Source organism: Lactuca virosa, chromosome 7 (assembly GCF_052849685.1).
Source record: "Lactuca virosa cultivar CGN04683 chromosome 7, Lactuca_virosa_CGN04683_v6, whole genome shotgun sequence".
Taxonomy (NCBI): domain Eukaryota; kingdom Viridiplantae; phylum Streptophyta; class Magnoliopsida; order Asterales; family Asteraceae; genus Lactuca; species Lactuca virosa.
Window position 1 is genome coordinate 129,933,421 of NC_136432.1, and position 18,014 is coordinate 129,951,434.

The 18,014-nt window shown below is 34.7% G+C and overlaps 1 pseudogene across 1 annotated transcript; it reads right to left on the minus strand.

The window, feature by feature from the left end:
- Window positions 1–4,911: 4,911 nt before the first annotated feature.
- Window positions 4,912–7,556, minus strand: LOC145127144 (uncharacterized; annotated as a pseudogene). Its single transcript, XR_013716432.1, has 4 exons — window positions 7,201–7,556; window positions 6,326–7,118; window positions 5,963–6,075; window positions 4,912–5,810 (listed from the first exon to the last, which is right to left on the minus strand). The product of XR_013716432.1 is annotated as an uncharacterized LOC145127144 (transcript).
- Window positions 7,557–18,014: the final 10,458 nt, after the last annotated feature.

The window sequence follows — 18,014 nt, forward strand, 5'->3', positions numbered from 1 at the left end:
AACACGGGCATTACAATTCTCTCCCCCCTTAAAATGATTACGTCCCCGGAATTATATATCAGCAAACAAATGCGGATAGCGACTCATCATGTCACTCTCCGTTTCCCAGGTGAGATTTGGCCCATTCGTATGTTTCCATCGCACAAGCACTAAATCGACCATCTTGCGTCGCAACTTCTTAGTCTTACGGTCAACAATTGCCTCAAGTTCTTCAATTAACCTCTTGCTTTCATCCATCATTAACTCAGAAATTGGAATTATGTTGGGAACTTCTCCCGTGAACTTTCTCAAATAACACACGTGGAAAGTGTTATGAATATCATCTAGTTCTTCTGGTAGTTCTAGGTTGTAAGCTTGGTTTCCAATCCTATGAAGAACTTTAAACGGTCCAATAAACCTTGGACTCAACTTTCCCCAAACCACGTAACATACTCATCTTAGTCGGACTCAATTTGATATGACCTCTAGGGTTGGAATATCAATCATCTTCTTAGTCATTACCGAAACACTGGTAACGACACACTTAAATAAAAACGAAGTCAATTACTAGCTTCTTGGTAACCTTGTGACTTTCCCTGATCCAAGTGTGAGTCATGTGCTTCCAGTAGTATAGGCCTCTACTACTAGGGATGAACATATGGACCGGGGAACCGGCCGGAACCGGAACCCGATGGAACCCGTCGGTCCGGGACCGACACTATAATTTCGTCAATTTTTGGAACCGGGACCCGGTAAGAACCGGTCGTTGGAACCGGCCCAAAACCGGGAACTGAACTGGATAACTCACTCAAAATTTGAAAGTTGCATAACTCACTCAATTTAACTTTTATTGACCTGAATCTTTTTCCTACATGTAGATTATGATTTGTAGTTAAGGTTAGGCTATAAAAACTCTTGATTTGGTTAAATTGAATGAGTTAAAAGCCCCGCAAGGAAGGGTGTCAAATCAGAATTTTTTTATGTTTCAGCAATTAAATGTAATATGACTTTGTTGCTCAAATGTGCATAACTCACTCAATTTAACTTGTTTTGACCTCAGTCTTTTTCCTACATGTAGATTAGGATTTATAGTTAAGTTTAGACTAGAAAAACATTTGATTTTGTTAAAAATTGAATGAGTTACAAGCCCCTCAAGGAAGGGTGTCAAATCAGAATTTTTTTTATGTTTCAGCAATTAAATGTAATTTGACTTTGTTGTTCAAATGTGCATAACTCACTCAATTTAAATTGTTTTGACCTGAATCTTTTTCCTACATGTAGATTAGGATTTGTAGTTAAGTTTAGATTATAAAAACGCTTGATTTGGTTAAAAATTGAATGAGTTACAAGCCCCGCAAGGAAGGGTGTCAAATCAGATTTTTTTTATGTTACACCAATTAAACATAATCTGACTTTGTTGTTCAAATGTGCATAACTCACTCAATTTAACTTTTTTTTTTACCTGAATCTTTTTCCTACACGTAGTTTTGGTTTTGTAGTTAAGCTTAGACTATAAAAAAGTTTGATTTGGTTAAAAATTGAATGAGTTACAAGCCCTGCAACGAAGCGTGTCAAATCAGACCGGTTCCAAAATCGAAAACCCGACAAAAACCGGACCCAGAACCGAAACCGGTAGAACCGTCGGGCCGGTTCGGTTCTTGATTTTGGTCGAAGCCGGTTCCCGGGTCGGGCCCGAGTTGGGCCGGTTCCGGCCGGTTCGGTCCGTTTGCTCATGCCTATCTACTACTATTCACACCTACTCATAGTCGTCCCAAGTATTGTCTTGCAGTTTTCCAAGTCACCATTCAAAAATTTCACATAATCATTTGACACATCAGGTAACAAAACGAAGGTTTATATTATTTCTTAAAACAATTACAAAGATGTTCTAGTTTAACCTATACTATGCCTCTTATAGGCTACACTACCAGATTCTATCTGTATGGCTGCGTTATATCTTGATTTTGGAACATATAGTCCTTACTCCTGATCCCTTACATCCTCGCCTGCTTCATTAAGGATCTTCTTTTGCCTTTGGTTTCGGAGGTACGTTTAGCTTTTGTAGCTTCTTTCCTCTTTGGGCAGTCTTGCTTGTAGTGCCCTTCTTCATTACATTCATAACACACCCATTTATTGAATGTACATTCATTGGCGTAATGACCATACTTTCCACATTTGAAACATGTCACCTCCTCGCCACATTTTCCAAAGTGTTTCTTCTTGCACTTATCGCACCATCTTGCTTCACCTCCTCCTTCGAAATTTGAACCAGACTTGCTCTTCTTGTTGGATTTTGATGATCCATCGAACTTCCTTTTCTCGCCCACTTCAACTTTGCTGGCAGCTCTTCCCTTGATCATATTTTCAACAGACTTGGCAGCCCAGATAGTTGCCTCCAAAGTAAGTTCCTGACGCACTGGCACCGCATACTCCCATGGAAGTCCCTTTGCATACCTGTTAATTTTTATCAGCTCATCTGGGACAATACGCAAAGCAAACTCCATTTTGTATGTGAAGTTATTGGTATATTCATCGATGGACATGCTTCCCTTCTTTAATGTCAGAAATTGGTTCTCTAACTCGAGCACATTTTGGGCCGAGCAGTGCTTGCGCTTGAAATGCACCAAGAACTCTGCCCAAGTCAGTTGCATTGGCTCATTAGGGCTTAGGGTCTTCCCTAGAGTGTTCCACCAGTGAACAGCGCCACCTCTGAACTGACGCACTGCGCCACTGCAAATGTGGTTTGTAACTTGCCTTGACAACCACATGTCATGAAGGCCAATTCCATTTCCGAGATCCAATCCATTATTCCGACGGGATCTTCTTTTCCAATGAAAGTTGACGGCTTGCAAGTCATAAAGTCTTTATACTTGCATCCTTTCTCTCCACTCCATCCTCGTGGTTATTCCTCCTAACCACAAGCGGTTCAGTTTGACCAACAGATCTACTGTAATTCTCCTCCCCTAACTGACTGTCATTTAATTCAGGTTGTTCAACAGGTATTGAAGGTTCATTCCTGTTGTTCAACAATAATTGTCTCATTTCCTCCCTTTATTCAGCCATCATTGTCTGAATCATGGCTTGTACTCTAGCCATTGTGATCGGTTCTGGTGCAGCTTCTACTATTGGCACTTGTTCTATCACTTGGGGTTGAGGTTGCTGATTTCTATTTGCATTTCCAGCTCCACTTCGAGTTCTTTCCATTTTGATATATACACCAAATTAGGCGAATTTAGATCTTTATTCACGATAGACGTTTTAAATCTTCATTATCACTCTGAAACGTTACATTCTAGTTCTAATATCGTAGTAGTACGCTTAGAATCCTAAACACATAAGGTTTCCAGATCTGGTCGACAACAGACCATAGATCCGAAAAAATAATGGCATATATGGCAAACATATAGCATTTAGCACATAAAAGCATTTTAGGCATCCTTCCTAAAATATACTAGTGCTCGTGTCTAAAATATGGTACACAATCATCTCACGATCATCACTTAGCATTCTAAGTTTAAGTCTAAAATTCTACAAATTCCTAGATCGCTTAAACTAATGCTCTGATACCAACTGTGACATACCCAATTTTCTCGGCCAGAAAAGACCGGTTTAGTTTATGCTTTTAAAATAAAATCAGAGTAATCTTTTTAAAAGATGTTGCGGAATTTGTCCCCAAATCAAAACATGATAAAAATTTATCAAAACATTTCTTAAAGAAATATATATTTTCATTATATATCAAAACCTCGGGATGTCATGTTCAGATACAGACCAAAAGCATAAACAGTACATTATAAGCCTTACAACAGATATTTACATCTACTGGCCCATAATCCAAAAATCCTTCGTCATCGTCCAACTATGCTTTTGTTCCACTACCTGTAATATAAAAAGCTGAGTGGGTCAGGTTTGGGAGACTGGTAAGCATATAGGGTTTTCAACTCACAATAAATAAATTTATTAATTTTCCTCAATCAACAATAAATTTATTAATTTCATCAACCAACAATAACCCTGATTACCCATTCTCGTTATCCTCACTTTATGTCCTTAAACACCTGTCGTAAGGGACCTAGCCTAAGGATCATCATCGGGGTAACAACACTGCTTAAGGGATACTTCTGCAGTTTCTTAAGGTTCCACCCTAAGAATCCTCTATCATTCACTCATTCATTCCAAAGGATTGTCCTAAGGAATAGGCAAAAAGTCCATCGTTGCCAATAGCACAGTTGCCAATGTTCTCTACTAGGCACAACTACCAATATTATCTATTAGGCACAACTGCCAATATTATTATTTAGGCATAGCTGCCAGAATTATGACATTCTCTATTAAGCACAGCTTCCAATATTATCCTTTAGGCGCAGCTGCCAGGATTGTGACTTTCTCTATTAGACTTAGCTGTCAATATTATCCTTTAGGCGTAGCTACCAGGATTGTGACTTTCTCTATTAGACTCAGTTGCCAATATTATCCTTTAGGCGTAGCTGCCAGGATTATATTGTATCTATTAGGCACAACTGTCAATATTATCCTTTAGGCGCAGCTGCCAGGATATTTAGATTACAACTGGTGAATACTTAAATCAAAATACCTGGTGAACACTTCGTTCAAAAATACTTAATGAACACCTAGTTCAGAAACACCTAGTGAACACTCAGTTTCAAGAACATCTACAGGTTACGAGCCTGTTAATGTTCCACTGGACTGTCTAGAAAAGTCCATGGTCGACATTTATATTTTGTTAGATATTGGAACATCATCAACATCGAGACCTCTTATCCTTTTATTTCATCACACAATAGCTATTTCATCTACCCATGTTATACCCAACATATTCGTAGATAAAAGTACATATATAGTCTTCTTACAAAAACGACTTCTTACAAAAACAGAATGAAAAAATAAATATTTCTGTTGATTGAACCGATTAGCTTTAATGTCACTGCATTCACCTTGGCTTAGAGGGACATTTTTTCCGATTATGACCACTTTGCCTACAAATCCCACAAAGGTACCCATTTTTTCCTTCTTTGATATCCATTCCATTCCGTAGTCTTGTTGAGCGAGGACGACCTTTTTTATTACGTAAAAGCTCTAAATTTGGAAGTAATTGTCTAGATGAAGATTGTGGCCAATACGCTTCATGAGGAAGTGGGGAAAACTCGGATGCCCAAGTAGAACAATACTCTGCAATGGAGTAACATTTATGAACATATTGCCAACTATTCAAGGATAGTTTGGCACATACACTCAAAACATGAGAACATGGATATTTAAATATCTCCCACTTACCACATGTGCAGGTTTTTTTGTCCAAATTAACTACTTGCACATTTTTTCCTCTTTGAGTTATCAACTCAAATATACCTTTCTCTCCATTAAAAGATCTCAATGAGTGTGCACTTGCTTTTGACATCAAAGCCACTTGTTTTACAACAACTTGAGGAGTATATGCATCTCCATTAGCTCGGGCACTAGATCCTAAAGGACTCCTCACTTCAAAATAATGTACCAATCTATAGAAAGTAAGTTGGACACAAGTTATGATTGGTAAAAAACGAGCACCTTTAAGTACACTGTTAAAAATCTCTGACAAATTTGTTGTGAGAAGCCCATATCTCCTCCCACCATCATGTGCAAGTGTCCATCTATCAAGTGGATGTCTCTCTAGCCACTGTCAAGCTTGTGGATTTAGCTTCCCAATTTCTTCCATGATGAAGTTGAATTTTCGAACTTGATTCTGACTCCCGGCACGATAAGCTAAAGCTTTCAATTCTGAATTGCGAAACTTGTCATTAAAGTTGTTGATAAAATGTCGTAAACAATACCTATAGAGTAAAAAAATAATGTTACTTATAAATAATAACTATGAAAAAAGTTATACAAAAAATAGTAATAATACCTATGAAAACCACGTGGCTCTAACCATGGAGATCCATGCTCATTGACTACCTTTAGGATTCCCAAATGACAATCAGATATTAAACAAATTACTTCACGCTCTTTCACCACATGACTCTTTATATAAGAAAGAAACCAATTCCAACTATCATATGATTTATTTTCTACAATAGCAAATGCAAGTTGCAAAATCTGATTATTATTGCAATCAACATCTTTCCTGTGTACTTACCATACAAGTGTGTGCCATCAATACTAATCACAGTTCGACAATGTGCAAACCCCTTAATAGAAGGAGCAAAAGCCCAGAAAACACGTCTGAACTCCACTGCATCGGTTGATCTCGAAACAGACCACTCCACTATAGTCCCTGGATTGACTTTTGAAGTGCGCCCAAAAATTTTGGTATAGCAGCATAAGACTCTTCACAATTGCCAAATACTTGTTCAATTGCCTTCTGCTTTCCAGCCCAAAGGTTTTTGTATGAAGGAGTATAGCCTAATTTATCAACTATTTCGGCTCTCAAAGCAGGAACACCAATAGAAGGTTGCTCTTTTATAAGGTGTTTGGTTTCCTGAGCGATCAAGCTTGCATCTAGGTTTGTATGGTCTAAAGAAATATTGTTGTTTAAACAAGTATGTGGACCAATGTACTTTGTAATTTCAAAATTTCCACTTCGTTTTCGTTTACTTGCACGAAGTTGCCATTTACAACCAGATTGTAAATGCAACTTGCATCTTATGCTCCATAGAGTTGGGCGTGTCTCAATGACCTCAAATTGTCTATGTGTCTTAATGCATTGGAGCTTGATAGCTCTCATAAGTTCTTCTTTATCCTTGAAAGAATCTTTTTCCAGCTCCCGTGTAAAATCATTCTTGCTTATTGATTGTGACACAGTCCAATTACCATCACTAATCACATTTGTTTCTTCTATACTGGTAAAAGTTGATGGTACTTGATGGTTGTTGTCAAAAGATGTTTCACCCCTATCTACATGTGGTGGTTCATGTTCTTGAGTGATGTCAACTCTATCTTCTTCTTCATATTCTTCTCCTATGTCATATTCTTCATCAATTTCATTATCACTAATTATTCCATTACTCACAACAACAGCTTGAGAAATTGTGTAGAAATCTTCATTATGAATCATATCTGATATGACATTAACATGGTTCGTATTAGGTAATAGTAACTCATTGTTCCTTTGCTCTTCTAGCACAACCGGTTCATGATTTCTACTATAAATATTACAAAATAACTTATCACATTCAAAATAAGTAGAAACTTGTAAATCATGTAAACCACAAATGTTTATACCTAGATTCCATCTATATGTGTCGAATTTGATCAATGTCTTCAACCTCTAAATAGAGATCAATGTTACTTACTTCTTGATGGACACGAAGCACATCAAACATGATGCCAACATCATCATTATCTTTTATGGGAAGAGGAATGTATTTTACAACATTTCCAATACCAACCGATGGATATCTACAAATTAAGTTGATGCGGTGGTGTTGTTTATCAAAAGATGTAGCAATATATATACGGTCGACCAATTCATCAAATTGTATTCTACGGTTAACATTGATTGCTTTTTTTGGAGCTTTGCTATAATTTATACCGTCTGGTCCATCACAGGTTGTCCCACCCCAATAACAAAGCATTGTAACAACCTCCATCTAGAACAAAACATACATTCAATCATAAAATTGCTCCAAAATATGAATGTTGAAGCAAATAACAAGTGTAAATCAAAGTAGGAATCAAATGTGGAATAACAATTTCAAATAAGCAAATTACAATTATAAATCAGAGTAGAAATCAAGTTGAATCAGAGTAGAAATCAAGTTGAGTAACAGTTTGCAAATAAGCAAATAACAGTGGAATGCAATAGCAGATAATAGTTGGAATCAATCCAAAACTAACAAGCTGAAATCAAAAATCAAAAGAGGATTCGGACTTACAAGGAAATCAAGCTACAACCGAGTTTGTTGTGGCCAGAATCCGATTCACCAACGTCGTCTATGGCCAGAATCGAAGAAGAATCAGGTACCTGTTGTCTTTTGCAGTTGAGTAGTCGCCGAAATCAAGTCGCCGGCGTCCGTTTGTGGCCGGAATCGGAGGCGCCGGCGTCGGCTATGGCCGAAATCGACAGACGATAGAAGCAATCGATTGAAGAGTCGACTTTGGAGGATGGTATCGGAACGTCGACTGCTCTCTGTGGTTGCGTCTTACGTTTTTTCTTTTTTTTTTTTATTTTTTTTTATTTTGACTTGGTATAACCCTAAATGGTAAATATGTTTAAAACTACACTTGTTTGGTAAATAAGTTTTTAAAAAACACCAACATGGTAAAAAAACTCCATAAAATATAGTTTTTAGCTGAAATTTAGATTTTTTAATAAAATAAGTTATTTTATTGTATTTTAGCGTTTATAAGACCATAAAAATATTTTATCATGCCTTATAAAATATAGCTTATAAGTAGTTTTTTCATAAATCAAATTGAGATAGTTCATTTATAATTTAGTTTATATTAAAAGCTAATTTGTCAATTTGCCGAATAAAGTCTTAGTTTTTAATTGAAAACTATCTTTTATGTTAACCAAGTTTTGAGCTGATAAATAATACCATTTCATAAATATTAGCTAATAATTATTTTCAAATATGAAATGACACAATGACATTTAGAAACCCTACGAAAAAGCTATTAGGTATATTTGGAAAATTATAGAAAAAACGTCATAAGTTTATCGAGAACTTATCCTAAATAATTTTTTAAAACATGGTATCTAAACTATAAATTATAGTAAACTCAACAAAATAGGTTATCTTATGAGATTGTTTATTCACTTACAAATAAGATTGTTTATTCACGTACAAATACAACCTTAACGTGTCCGACCCAACACAAGTAAACTTGGACTCCAAACCAAGGCCTTCAAATGACATTCAAAAGGTAGGTGTCCATTTCTTGTTACCTAGTTTTTTTATAAGAAAGATGTTTTGTTTTCTTTTAATAAGCTAAATAACCAAGAAAGGAAGAGCAATAACGGATGCCTAAGGAGCCAAGATTGATTTGGGAGACCCATTCAATTTCAGATTCACACTCAAACAATGATCATCATTTAACAGTTCGCTTATGGCTCGCGCCTTAAGAAGAAATGGATTAACGGAGCAAAATGGTAGACATCATTTAGTACACTCACTGTAATTTGTAAAAATTATATTCACCCTTCACAAATCACAAAGTGTATATGCCTTGATCTTGCCCCTACGATAAACCTGATAGTTGAGGTGTGAAATTTCACATAGGAAGACCATGTGATTTCGAGTAAATCTAACAGAAAACTCACCTTAATGATCAAAAGCCTATCCCCATTTTTTATACTCGAATACAAACTTATGATAAGGTTCACATAATCACATTCACTCGATTGTAACTTTCTTCAAATTATTCTTCTTCTTATGTCCTATTTTCTAAAACCCGTGTCTTCAAATTTCAATTTTTAATAGCACTAAACTTATTTAACCAAAATGTTGTGTTCTAATCCATCACTGCTCTCTTTTATACCAAAATTATGTTTTGGATTAATAAGTTTTTTTATTAAAATTATTAAATATTAGTTTCTACTTCTTGTTGAGCATTATTTTTTTTTTCTTTTTGACTATTATAAATTGATGTTGAATATTAGCATTTCACACTTGATTGGAAATTGATTTTGCTCAAAATATATAACTAATTATGACGATATCAAAATATCTCATATTTATTCTTTGTTTGTCCTCAAGAAAACTAGAATGATTTCAAGTCATAATTGCAATTCAACTTCAATACCATAACACCAAAACTTCATTTAACAATTTTACATGTGATAATACAACTTAAACCTACCAATTAGACCCAGCATCAATGAGTACTTACACTCCTTATAAATGTTCACCATTCAATTTGAACAATATTCATTTCAACATTTCTACGAATATACCCTTTAAAAACTCCCTAACTTTAAGGTTTGTTTGCCAAGTTTCCAAGCTTTTAAACTCAATTTAAAAGAAAAAATAACATATATTAAAAATTACAGCTTTGCAATACATTGAAAAACTTTGGCCATTATTTTTCTTGTTACGTTTCCCAACTTTTGACATTTTGGAACTTTTGGCTTTCTTCATAATTTCAAGATCTTCATACTTTGCAATCTCTTATCGACTAAATACTTGACTTTCTGATAAATTCTTCTTCTTCTTCTTCTTCTTTTTTATTTTATTTTTTTTATTTTTTTTTATTTTCACAACTTCTACGCAGTTTAGTGGAAGATATTAGATATTAAACAAGTGGTGTTGGATCATGGTGGAGACAAAGCGTCAGGGCGAGATGGGTTTAACTACTCTTTTGTTAAAAATTCTAGGACTTTATTAAAGGAGATATTGTAGATTTATGGACGGTTTTGGAGCTCGGGGATTTATTCCATCTTGTTGTATTTCATCTTTTATCACATTAATCCCTAAAGTGGAAGATTCTCATGTTGTCAAAGACACTAGGCCGATTAGTTTGATTAGAGTTTTGTATAAGATTATCACAAAACGTTGGATAATAGACTTGTGTGATTGGTTCAATTATTGGTATTGAACATTTTATCTTTATAAAAGATAAACAAATTTTAGATTGGTCTCTAATGATGAATGAAGTGGCAGTGTACAAAAATAAAATAAGTGGTATTCTTAATATATATTTATATATATTTATGAAACAACCCACTAAGAGTTTGTTTTTTTTTCCTAGAATATATTTTCACAGTCATTTTATTTGCTAAATTGATTTTTAAATACTTATTTTTTAACATCAATATTTTATTCATATATTCTGCGTTTTGTACACAACATATATCGTTTTGAATCTCTCATGGAGGAGAATATTATCCACTAAAGATTAATAAAATCTACAATATATATTTATACTTAATTGTGCCCAAAATTTAATAAAAAACATATTTTTTATTACATTTTCCAACAAATTTGTAATTGCTACCTTTTATTTTATCGTATTAGTTCTTTATTATTATTTATCTAACAAAACCTATTTTTCTCAATCCTTCATAATACAGATGCTCCCAATTTGTCATGAACATTCATATATAGCAAAATTTGAAATTATTCACTTGTTAATGTATTTATGTATGAGGAAAGTCCCATAATAACTTTAAACCAAATTATTCTAGATAAACGTAGCAATATTTTAAGATAACTAAAACTAAAATTAATATATATCTTAGGAAAAGATAAGTTTAGATCGGCTAAATGAAACTCAAAGTTACATTATAACTAGATCAAATTTAGCAAAAGAAAGCAACAATGTCAAAAGATAATTTATAAGTAAAATATTACATTTTCTTTTAAAAAAAAGGAGGCATATATTACTATCGGCATGTAGTTGTCATGTAGTTATCATGACCGTCGAAAGATGGGGATTTTGCTAATTATATTATTGATGAATTAACAAATTCTTCGTGGATTCCAATATATTCGATAGCTTGTTTATACGACTTACATATTCTTTAAAAATGATATTTAAATAAGATCCTAAGATGTTATTTGTTGACATACCAACGAGCAAAGTGTTGATTGGAAACTAATCCAATTATGTTTGATACTTAATTAAGTTCGCTAAAATGATTTTTTTTTAATAATTTTTTATTCAGTTTTTGAAAAATGATCACTTACTAGCCAATGTTACATTCCGGATTTGATGTTTAAATTTCGCAAGATTTTTTTTTGGTTTTTTTCCAATTTATTTTTCCGAAGAAATCTCTCTACTTATGTCCACAACCATTTCGAAGTGTTTAATGTCACCGTTTTCAACAAAATGTCTGATTTTATGACCTAATATAGTATATAAGTCACATTATTATGTTTAATAACTTTTTGTTAGATTTAAGTAAAAAACGAAAATTTTTCTCGAAATTCCGGAATTGTTTATCGGATTTTAAACTTGTTTTTGAAATTACCGTGTTTTTTTCGAACTTCGAAATTTCAGTCCGGAATGTTGGTCTGAAATTCCAGAATGTCAAACTGAAATGTACTTTTTTTTTCAGAAAAAAAAATATTTTTTTCAGTTCAGAATGCCGATTCTGACTAAATGGTTATTTTTGTCAAAAAAAAAAACAATTTTTTTTGTTAATATTTTTCAAATACACATTAAATTGTGGTTATATTACATAATTTCCTTATTATTTATACCTTAAGGTTTGCCTAAATTAGGGATGAGCATATGGACCGGGGAACCGGCCGGAACCGGTCCGGGAACCGGAATCCGATGGAACCGGTCGGGCCGGGCCCGGTACTATAATCTCGTCAATTTTTGGAACCGGGACCCGGTAAGAACCGGTCGTTGGAACCGGCCCAAAACCGGGAACCAGACCGGATAACTCACTCAAAATTTGAAAGTTGCATAACTCACTCAATTTAACTTTTTTTGACCTGAATTTTTTTTCCTACATGTAGATTATGATTTGTAGTTAAGCTTACACTATAAAAATGTTTGATTTGGTTAAAAATTGAATGAGTTACAAGCCCCGCAAGGAATGGTGTCAAATCAGAATTTTTTTTTTATGTTTAAGCAATTAAATGTAATGTGACTTTGTTGTTCAAATGTGCATAACTCACTCAATTTAACTTGTTTTGACCTGAATCGTTTTCCTACATGTATATTAGGATTTGTAGTTAAGTTTAGACTATAAAAACGTTTGATTTGGTTAAAAATTGAATGAGTTACAAGCCCCGCAAGGAAGGATGTCAAATCAGAATTTTTTTTATGTTACATCAATTAAACGTAATCTGACTTTGTTGTTCAAATGTCCATAACTCACTTAATTTAAGTTTTTTTGACCTGAATCTTTTTCCTACATGTAGATTAAGATTTTTAGTTACGTTTAGACTATAAAAACGATTGATTTGGTTAAAAATTGAATGAGTTACAAGCCCCGCAAGGAAGGGTGTCAAATCAGAATTTTTTTATGTTACAACAATTAAACGTAATCTGACTTTGTTGTTCAAATGTCCATAACTCACTCAATTTAAGTTTTTTTTTTACCTGAATCTTTTTGCTACACGTATTTTAGGTTTTGTAGTTAAGTTTAGACTATAAAAACGCTTGATTTGGTTAAAAATTGAATGAGTTACAAGCCCAACAAGGAAGCGTGTCAAATCAGACCGGTTCCAAAATCGAAAACCCGGCAAAAACCGGACCCGGAACCGGAGCCGGTAGAAACGGAACCGGTAGAACCGTCGGGCCGGTTCGGTTCTTGATTTTGGCCGAAGCCGGTTCCCGGGTCGGGTCCGGGTCAGGCGGGTTCCGGCCGGTTCGGTCCGTTTGATCATCCCTAGCCTAAATGACTAATATGGTCTCACAACAATTTTATTTGATCACTTAATTATCAACATCATAATAGTGCATCATCTTGGAAAATTGATGATCATAAGGCAAATGATTAACATCATTCTTCACTGTGTATGTTCTTACGATGATCATAACTCGATTTATATAAAATTGATTAGAATTAATTAAGAAATCATTTTATGTGGTAGTTAATTCTTAACATATGGTATAGAGCCATATTAATTCTCATTTGATTCAATAAATTTTAGTAATTTTAGTTGATTTTGCATTTTATATGAATAAGAATTGGAGTAGGATGGTCGGTGCCTCGATCTCATTGCAATGAAGAGGTGTTAACAGTATTATACGAAGAATGATCAGGAGTAGTAAAAGAACTACTGACTAACATCGGATAGAGACCACATTTGCTTCTATCGAGTAGAAGTGTTTTTTTCGTAACCATGTCCTTATCAAAGAAAACATTAGGATAAAATTCAATGAAGACATAATTATCCGAGACAAATCTATGAGCAGACAGAAGATGTTTGTTAATATGAGGAACATGTAAGATATTTTTAAGAGTAAGAGGACGACCTAAACTAGGAATTATAAAATGACCAATATGGGAAATGGACAAACCTGGTTTGTTGGCCAATTGAACTTGATCTATTCCACGGTAACGTTCTCGGATGGTCAAACGATCAAGATCACTTGCAAGGCAGTCTGTTGCTCATGTATCAATATACAACTAGTATCAAGATTATAACCTCATGTGATCACATTATTTCCACCATGATTCTCATGCGTGATAAGCATGACTAAACATGTAATGATAGTTTAATGTTGTGTGACTGGTATGCCACATATTTGACAGTGTGGTCCACCATTGTTTCTTACACATCTACGACCATGTCCATTATTACCGCCACCATGGTAGTTGTTTCGTTAATTATTGTTGGAGGTGTAGTACCCATTGTTATTGTTGTAATTACGACGGGGAGCATTAAAGTCTTGGCGTGAGACATTTTTGGTGGATGAGCTAAATTCTAATGTGTTGTCTATAGACGTGGCTAGAGGTGGCTAGGTCTTCATGAGGAATTAGATAAGAATAGAACCCCCGAAGGGTTCCCTTTATTCTTGTTGCTGAGTAAAGTAATGGTCATGAAGAGATCACTGTCCCGACCTTAAAGTAGCTAATATATAATCAATCACTTATTCATCGGTCATAGTTGACTAATGGTGTGAGTCAACTTAGAAGATATGACAATGGTAGTGATGTAAGATTTGATGAGACCAAACATGTTAGAGATGCTCTTTGGAAGGAAACCAGAGAGTCGGAGATGTGAGGTATCATTGTGATCTCCTGCTCTAATAAAAGAATATTTTTTGTCCACCTGGCATATCCTCAAACCATCTCCTGGAATTTTAAAAGCCATTGTATGTTGTAAATTGAGATCGAAAACCCAGTGCCTTAAAAAATACTTTTAAGGTTGTATGGAGATCACTTCGACAAGTGGATGACATGGACAACAGAAAAAGAACCACCGCCCTTAGAAGGCATGCCAAAAACACATGAAGGAACGACATATGTTTTCTGGAACCTCCTTCGTCTTCCAAAAAAATAGACGTTGGCTATATATATATATATATATATATATATATATATATATATATATATATATATATATATATATATATATATATTATATATCCTTGCAGCGCCCTGCTGACAAAATATATTGGCAGTTGTCTCTCCCCTCGTTCAACTGTCACGACTGCTTATATAGCATCGTTGGTAGCTAACTAGTATATTGAAAGCGTATCGCCCGGGATGGGGCTTGCTAGGGTTGGCAATACCTGGATACCCTTCTTCAAATTTCACAGTGCTTGTTCTGCTTCTGGAGTCTAGCCAAAATTACCCTTGTCAACACATCCCTTTAATGTCTGAAATAACGGCAGGGCTTTTCCCGCTGACCTTGCTATGAACCTTCCTAAGGCATTAATTTTCCTGTTCAGCGCTTGCATATCTTTTAAACTTCTAGGTTCTGTTGTGTCCAGCAAGTCTTTTAATTTGGCTTGATTGTATCCCCTCACTTGTAACTTAGTATCCTATAAACTTTCCTTCCTGAACCCCTAATGTGCACTTTGTCGGATCCCATAAACTTTCCTTCAGAAATTAATTAGAATTAATTTTGGTATTAATTGGATTAATTAAAATGTAGGGGCCTAATTGCAATTGTTCAATAGTTGAACAAGAGGTTCCAGAACCTTCCTCCATAAGAGGTGTACGATTCTGGAAGGAAAATTCTAGGGTTTCTAAATATCCCTTATAGATAATTAGGGAGTAAATAATTATCAAAATTGAGATATTAATATAATATTCAAATTAGGGTTATCTAGGGTTACCTAATTCAACTATAAAATGACCCAATTGGATCCAATTTTTGGCCACTCCTCTTTTCCAAGGCGCAGTCGAAATTTCCATCTCCCCTTGTCACACCCTCAAACCGGAACGACGGAAACGTTCGGGCGCGGAGGATGTCATGTACAATATCATAACAATGCACAATAGTAAAACAAGCAACAACATCATCCATTGCATTAATAATATAGTTAATACAAGTGTGTTCTATGTAAAGTTTGAAAGACACCAAAATATCAAATCAAAATAAATACGAGTCTTGAATACGCTCTGTCTTCTCAAAACCTGGCCATCTGTACCTGTCTACTGGTGACCTGAGAATACAAGTTATTTTGAAAGAGTAGATCAACATTTAAGCTGTTGAGTTCATAAGTATTTTAGTGTCAAGTGTTTGCATTAGTTTGATGAAAATGTTTGTAAGTGTTTTGATGTAATTGTTTGTATACTTCCTAGAAAATCCTATATTTTCTACTAAATTGGAAAGTAGTCTTCTACCAAGACCCGACTGTTTTGTAAGTTTGTTCTCTCGTAAATTGAATGTTTTCCCAAGTTTATGACTATCTTTACTAAAAAAATAGTTTGCATTACTTTTTATGTGAGAATATCACTATATGAATGTAATGGGAAAAATGAAGATGTACGGTAGTATTGCATAACGTAACTACTGATGTACTAACTACCTTAAAACCAATAAGTTATATTAAGGTAAAATGTGATGAGGTTATAACTATGCTTGATTGACTAGTATAAAACACGACGATCTAAAGACGTCGAAATGGTATGACAATTTTCACCCGTAGACCTGCAGGTCCCACTGTAGCTAGCAGCAAGGTGTAGGATGGTCAATCCCGTATAGTCTATACACAAACTCACGCTCTCCCTCCAGGAGACTCTAGTTACAAAACGTGACTCAACAGTATATTGCTATGCCATGAAGTAGTGGCTCACATTAATGTTATATTGTTCTTGTTATAGTATGTATGTTCCTTCCTGTTATAGTTATAGTATGTATGTTCCTTTCTGCTCTAGTTATATTATGTTCCTTTCTATTCTAGTTATAGTATATTCCTTTCTGTTCTAGTTATAGTATGTATGAACTGACTCATGTATGAACTAAGTTACCCTGTTCTAGAAGTAGTAAGTAGTAATCCTTTAAACTATACCTATTATAGTTTACTAGTATGATTGTTTGACTGTTACTGATTTGTAGAAAAGACTCAATTACTAACCATAAACAACTAAGTTAAGTATGTACCTTAAAAATGGGTTTAATATTCATATATGTATTTAATAGGTATAACTATGATTTAACCGACATTCGAACTAGTGATCCTACCCCAAGCCCACAACCAAACAAGGAACATGAGTCAAGGTATCTAGCAATTGTCCTAAGTCTATTAAAGCATACTTATACGTAAATAGATAGACGAATATGATTTGATATAAAAGAAGTTTATAAGAGATTTAAAAGAGTTTTCAACAGTATAAGAAATCCTTTCTGATGTTGTTTTCACATGTAAATGGTTAACACAATTTCATTGTGTTCTACTTGTATTACCCCCATTAAAAGCATTTAAAAACATATAAAAGATGGATTATAGGGGTATGAACTCACCTGTGGTGAGTGATTCGAATGAAAGATAGATATAGGATGCTAAGTATGCCAAGTGAAGTCTCGAGCACAAACGGATCCTATTAAGCATATAATGACACATATATGTATACCATTAGTGTATATTACAACTAACTTGTAAGGGAAACAACCTTAGGAAGTAGGAAACACTCTCAATGGAGTGTTAGAATCACATATGATTGAATGAAGAGTGTTCACGGCCACACATGTAGTGTTCATGGCCTTTGAATGTTTCACGGACATAAAATACATGATGTGTTCACGGCCACACATGGAGTGTTCACAGCCGTACTTGCATCTAAGAAGGGTTCACGGCCCAATGAAAGGTTCACGGCCGTGAACTCTTGAAGATTCATGCAAAGTGGTGTTTGTTTCATGGGGAATCAAGTGTTTTAAATGGACAAATAAGATGATGGATGAATTACTTACTTTTTAGAAGCCTTTAGAGTGTTCACGGTTGAAGAAAGTTGAGAGAGAATGGGGTGTGTTCACGGATAGAGTTGAAGAAGTGAAGAAAATGAGCCAATTTCTTTTATATATGGAGGATGTTCACGACCAAGGACGGGTTCACGGCTGTGAACTCCTTTTTGATGGTGTTTCCGGCTCAATTGCAACTCAATGAACTCAAGCTAACACTTCCTAACACACAATCCTTGAGTGTACTAGGCTTAGACCTCTCAAACAAACCTGACTTTT